The 6,600-nt window shown below is 31.2% G+C and overlaps 1 long non-coding RNA gene across 2 annotated transcripts; it reads right to left on the reverse strand.

Annotated features, from left to right (window-relative positions):
• Positions 1-508: 508 nt before the first annotated feature.
• Positions 509-6,215, reverse strand: LOC138711771 (uncharacterized). 2 transcript variants are annotated; one of them, XR_011335448.1, is made up of 6 exons: positions 5,972-6,215; positions 4,852-5,008; positions 4,495-4,745; positions 4,107-4,232; positions 3,678-3,885; positions 509-3,465 (listed from the first exon to the last, which is right to left on the reverse strand). It is a non-coding gene; the product is annotated as an uncharacterized lncRNA (long non-coding RNA). The 2 variants fall into 2 exon arrangements; XR_011335447.1 differs by lacking the exon at positions 5,972-6,215 and having other exon boundaries at positions 510-3,465; positions 4,852-5,335.
• Positions 6,216-6,600: the final 385 nt, after the last annotated feature.

Here is a 6,600-nt window from a genome sequence, read left to right on the forward strand (position 1 = left end):
GTATAGTATATAATATTCAAGAATCAAATCTGTTCCAAGACCAATTAAATTATTGTCACTTCACTTCAAAGATTCCAGCGTACATATACTGTACTTCCTAAAGGTAGATAAATTAATAACCAATTGACTTTTGGTTGGAATTCGAATGAACTTCTGATTATCTTTTGAAATTAGTAAGGAAATGGATAATACAACTATGCTAAAACTGAAATAATAATAAATCAACTTACAAAAATAATTTTGGTCCTTAAAAGCCATAAGTAATTTCACTTCTAGATACCTTTTTAAAGATTTCATTTGTTTGTAAATTGCTTAATAATGCTACACTTACACTTATTATTTCTGCAACTCCACGTCTGTCATTGAAAAAATGTATGATACATAACTGTGAAGTCTCTTTTTGGCTCTTGTGTCCTAAATTTATATAAGAAAAAGCAAATGATTCAAGAAATGTGAGCTGGTGAAAATTAAATACTCAATTAATAAAATAATTACTACCAAAAGAATATTTTATTAATTCTATACAAAAGATGGATTACACAGAACAGATGGCCAGAAATCATAGATTTATACACAACATACAGCATGAAACGATCATCAAAAAATGGTTTTTGTACACAATAACATCTTTCAAACGAAGTGAAATAGCCAATAAGTTCAATAAATATTATGCTAATAAGTAATAACTATAATTAATAATTATCTACAAGCTGTAAAAGGGAATAAAATAGTATATTGTTGAAATTAGGGGGTTATGGTTTATTACGTGTATTTATAATTTTAATTACTTTTTCTACATTTAATTATATTTTAATTTCTATTAGATTAGTTGGTGGTGTGGTTGTTAGTTTTATCTGTGTACGTCAGACTATTAAGGAAAAACTGAAAGAAATATTAAATCTACTATCTACTTTATATAACAATATTTAATCAAGAACTGAATATTACTATTAATTTAATAACATAAGACCCAAAACATCTCCAAGTCCAGACAATACACATGCTGATTTTCTTAAACATGTTGGCAAACAAGCAAACTCACTACTTTTATCTTGTAATCTCATCTAAAATACAATATCTGTCTGGAGAAAATCTATCATAACATCAATTTTGAAAAGCAATTATTCAACTAATATCTTTTCGAGTTATCGACAGATACCACTTACTAGTATGATAGCCAAAATTATGGAAGAGATGATTTCATAGATTGAATTGGTTCCTGGAATCTAGTAACTAACTTTCATTTTATTGGGTTGACTTTAGAGAATTGCATTCAACAAATGGACAGATTTTAAATTTTAGTCAAGATATTAAAGATATTTTAAACAGAAAACAAAACAACTTAACAATTTTAATTTATTTTCAAGGATCATATGGCTCTGTAGATATAAATCACTTAAGAAATTGCAAACTTAGGGTGTCCATGATAAAGTGTTACACTGGGTCAGTGACTTGATTATTTGATTCATTGTCACAAATATGTAAATAGAGACAGATTCATCTGGGCTTCCCACATTGTTGTTTTCAGGAATACATTTTCCAATATTAATGTCGATGGTCTAACTAAAGAAATAGATCTTATGATAATCTCATCATTTGCAGATAATATGGTTGTCTAGAACAAAAAATCACAGTCCACAAATATTAATAAACTGAGCCAAAATCCCAACAGACTTTTTGACTCTACTTGGAGAACTCAAACTTGCTCAATTAAGGGAAACTTTACTAATAAAACACAATCCCAAGTTATTTCAAAATGAATAGTATATAAGTTAACTTTAACAGATGATGTTAAGAAATGTGATACTTCTCCAGACATTTTAAAAATCATTAGAAACGATAAATGATCTGGTCAGTGAGTGACTACATACAGTATTTTTTATAGATGGATCCTGTTTACCAAGCCATAGATGTAGTGGTGTTGTAGTACAATACCAGTATATTCCCTTTTACAGGGAATTATATTCAAACACTTGTTTGCCCCATTTTAACCGCGACAACGCTTTTTAGCTTTTTAAACATTCTGGTTATTGTATTGTGTTTGTGTTTAGTGAAAGATTTTAGATAAGGGCGCAAATAGCCATAGTAGCTGACGCGCCCTTTTTAAACGCCACTAACTAACTAACTAACTAACTAACTAACTAACTAACTAACTAACTAACTAACTAACTTCAAACACTGACTAATTTTGATAGTGAAAATTTAGATACACTTTTAAGCTTACAAAATCTCCAGTATCGACTTCATAAATCTGAGAAGGCTGTCATACTATCAGATTCAAAATCAGATGTTCTTGCTGCAGTAATGGACGTAACAGCATGAAATCTCAATATTTTACAGTGTTTTAATATTTTAAGCAAAATGGTCGAATTACATCGACGACTGGTACTTCCGTGGATCCATGAACTTTATGGAGTGGGAGGTAATGAGGTAGCTGAAAGGTAGCAAAATTACTGTAAGGTTATCTATACCTGCATCTTACCACACTGTTAAAAGAATAACAAGATCAGAACATGACAATGTGGTAACAAAAATCGGAATGATTCTAAAGCAAATGAAAAAATTGCAATAAGCCATCCGGCGTCTGCTCCACGATGGAGGAAAATCCTCAGAAGAAACCAACTAATCAGACCAAATGGGGGATCCAAACTACCCTCGAGTGCAGCTCTGAATTTGCAGGCCAACGAGTCTACCGACTAAGCTACATTGGTGGCTCCACTAAAAATATGAAGTACATGGCACTCAGATTATTAAATTGACAAACCTAAACAATTATTCATCAGTTAAGCTATAAAATATAATACATAGCAAGCAAGTTAATTCAATTTAAAAGTATAAACAATTCAATCAGTTGAAATATACAGAAACTGATAATAAATATCATGCAAATTACTTCACATTACAAGCATAAACAATTCATCACTTGTGGTATACAGCCTACTATTTAATTTACAGCACACACAATTCATCAGTTAAGCTATAGACCTACAGTCTACTATTCAATTTACAGCATATATAATTCATCAATTAAGCGAAACAAAAATATAGTACAATACATAGTAAAAATAATACACCTAATTTAATAACTGAACTTCTATGAAAATCTACAGTGGCAGTACTCATATTATCACAGGCCATGATTGTCTCAAATATTTACAAAGAATTGATATTTCAGAATCTCCCCATGCCATTTCTGAAATCTCAATGAAGATATGGATCATTGTCTTGACTGTTTAACTTTACACAGCTTTCAATCATCTGGTTAAATATTGGAGTGCAAGATAACAAATGACATCAACTGCTGAACACTTGGTATCAATCAACCAACAACTTCATTACATTAAAGGGGAAAAAAAACTGAAAGAATTAATTGTATATAGACACAACACATAAGACAAGGCCGCTTCAGAACAGTAATTGGCAAGGCTCTGTTGTTTTAGGATTCTTATGTAGATTCAATTTCACCTGAAAGAAAAAAGTAGCATCTATAAGTAGTAGTAGCAGTAGTAGTAGTAGTAAAGATAATAATAATAATAATAATAATAATAATAATAATAATAATGATAATGACTGTAAAGTATGGAAATTAATATTGCAATGTAATATCAAAAGGTGATTTCACACCATCAACTCTTATCATTTAGTACAACAAATCTATTATATTCAGTTGCAATCACCAGTAGCTGTTCTTTCCTCCATTTTGTTGTTGGCTGATTTTTCACAAGTCTGCTATGATATGCAGCACTATCCATGACAATAACGCATTGCCCTAATGTTCTCAGGTCAACAACTGTGTTTGCACCCACTTCTCAACTACAGGGCTATTCATAGCACTATGGTAGTCCTGACTTTTCTTTCAATTGCATGAAAAAATTAAATCAGCACCTGCAATAAAAATTATACCTGGGCATATAATTACGTCACATGAATTCACAGCATTTAAATAAAGAAAATAAAACATAACATAACATGACATGACATGAGATCCTCTTTGGTGAAAGGCTTTCCCACGTTTTTATTTAGTCACCAATTTTTATATTTTTGTACCCTGATTTAAAAAATTACTCTTGCCAAATTTATGTAAAATATAAATCAATATAACTTACCGAGTATAAATCCACCTTTCGTTCCGGCATCTAATCTTCCACCCTCATTTGTTGGTCTATGAATAACACCATTCATGTCACTGGAAACTTCACCTGGTTTATTTCATGAATAAGTGGGTGATCATACTTAAAAAAACAGAGAGAGAAAAGCAATTCACATTGACACTCTAAGAGACACAAAAATTTTAAAGACAGGAAAACCGTTCAAGAATTTTATAACTAACCTCTAGTTATAATATGAAACTATTAATTGCAAAACATGTTGTTCCCACCTGAATTCATTACTAGTAGCCTATATTAATTGCAATTTCATATTCCACATAAGTGTTAATCTATTTGTTAGTAAAAAATTCAATCACTCAATGTCTCACAATACATTGAAATTTACCATTCATAAAAATCCAAGTCTCATCCAAGAATACTACGGGTTTAGGGTTCTCACGCTCCACATTTCTTATATATTCTCTTAAAAACGAATAACATCACTTTCTCATACATGTGTATAAGGATCCCCTTTGCTCCATAGAAATTTCATCTCTTTCAAAATTTTTTTCACCGATGATAAGGATACTCTAAATAAATATGTTTCATAATCATCATTCATATGTTCCAGAACTTTTGCTGCTGTTAGTACTTCCCCTGTAACAGTAAATGAAAATTATGCCATATTTTTATACATAGGCCTATGACTAATATCAGAATTACATTGCATAAATCAACACAATAATTCCTGTAACTTCCCTACCTTTATGTAACTTGTCATAAATAAATCTCGCAATTGCATCTTTCGTAAAATCATCAGCATCAGTCACTGGATGTTTACGTAGTCTATGTTTTCCTGGTGTCACGAGTGGGGTCCCCTTGTGTGAATTTATCACTTTCGTGGCTGTAGTTAAGCCAAGCTGTAATAACAAACAATAACATAATACTTCTAAAAATTGTTATATCATAAAATTCATGCATAATACCAACATTTACAGCTATATGAATAGAAAATGATCAACATGTTAGGTTGGGTCTACGATAGGTTTAAGTAGGCTAATATTTAGGTAATTCTCCAGAAAAGCTACACCAAAGAAGGCATAATTTTATTTTGTTTAATTGATTTCTGTGATATTTACATAGTGATGAACACGTGGTTTTAGTGCACAGCCACAAATACTTTCAGCACAAAAATCCTTTGACACTTACCTGTATATTCTAATGCATTGTTGTAGTCCCTCCCTCAAACTTGTTACTAATTACCAATATAACATGCGAGAGGTCCAGGACGAAGAGAAATGGTTAGTTTCCCAGTAGTGCGTCCTCGTCCTCTCGAGTGTTATATCTTAACAAGTACTTTGGGTGGGGTAGCTTTTCTGAAGAAACACCATATTTAATATTACTTAGACCAGTCATGAATAAATTATTCAGCCAGAGTCAACGTTCCTATGCTTTATAGAGTATGTTATATAGTTATTATATAAAACTGAATTATTTTTAAGCACCATAACAGGCCAACATTCATGTAATATTTGCTGCAATATCAAGTTAATAATTACAATATGACTTGTATTTTCTTCGGCCGATGTGGCATGTAAATTGTGATCTGAACGGTTAATTTAATACCAAAAGAGAAATCTGGAAATTTGCTTTCGTGCTGTTTGATTACTTGTTCGTCTAATTTGTAAATGTATTTAAGCTATCACCTACTGCAGTATTACAGTATTTTAAATGTATTTAGTTTGGCAATATGAAAATCACTGACTTGATTAAACATTAGGCCTAACCTAAAAATTTGTTTTGTTTGACCACAATCATGAAATTATTAGTGCAAACTCCTAAAACTGAATACCACTTTGAAATGTATGCTTAAGAATACTTACTCCTAATAATTGTCCTATTCTGGTTGTAATTGCTGTCTCCGTTAGCATAATTCCTTCTTCATTATCTTCTTTCTTCAACTCATTATACACGTGAACTACAGATTTCTGAAGCGTACTCTGAATGCGACACATTTTCTTCCTTGGAGGAGTCACTGCAACACTATTTCATTTTTTTGACATAGTAATAAAAATCTAAACACGAAAGAAATTCATTAAAATTTGAAATAATATTTCTATCCATTACCCACGTGCATTATCACGCCCAAGTATATTATATTCATTCGTACTTATCTGACTATTCTTGAATTATAACCACAACGCAACACATAACATAACTATTATGTATTAATATTAATACTAATATTAATTAATTATTAATAAGTTCGAATTTCACTATCTTCCAGTAACCGGCTGAGAAATCTAGTACAATTTCAATTTCATGGAACTCCAGTACCGGCAAATATTGTCGATATTTGCCTCAGCTGCCAACATACCGGTTACAAAATCACTACCATTTATAGTATTTGTCAGTATCGAAATTCGAAACGAAGTTGGCAAAAGAAAATTCAACCTTCAAACTAGAAAATCACCATAATCCACTAGCATTTGTAGTAATGGGGGAAAAATGG

This window comes from Periplaneta americana, chromosome 13 (genome assembly GCF_040183065.1).
Source record: "Periplaneta americana isolate PAMFEO1 chromosome 13, P.americana_PAMFEO1_priV1, whole genome shotgun sequence".
NCBI lineage: Eukaryota > Metazoa > Arthropoda > Insecta > Blattodea > Blattidae > Periplaneta > Periplaneta americana.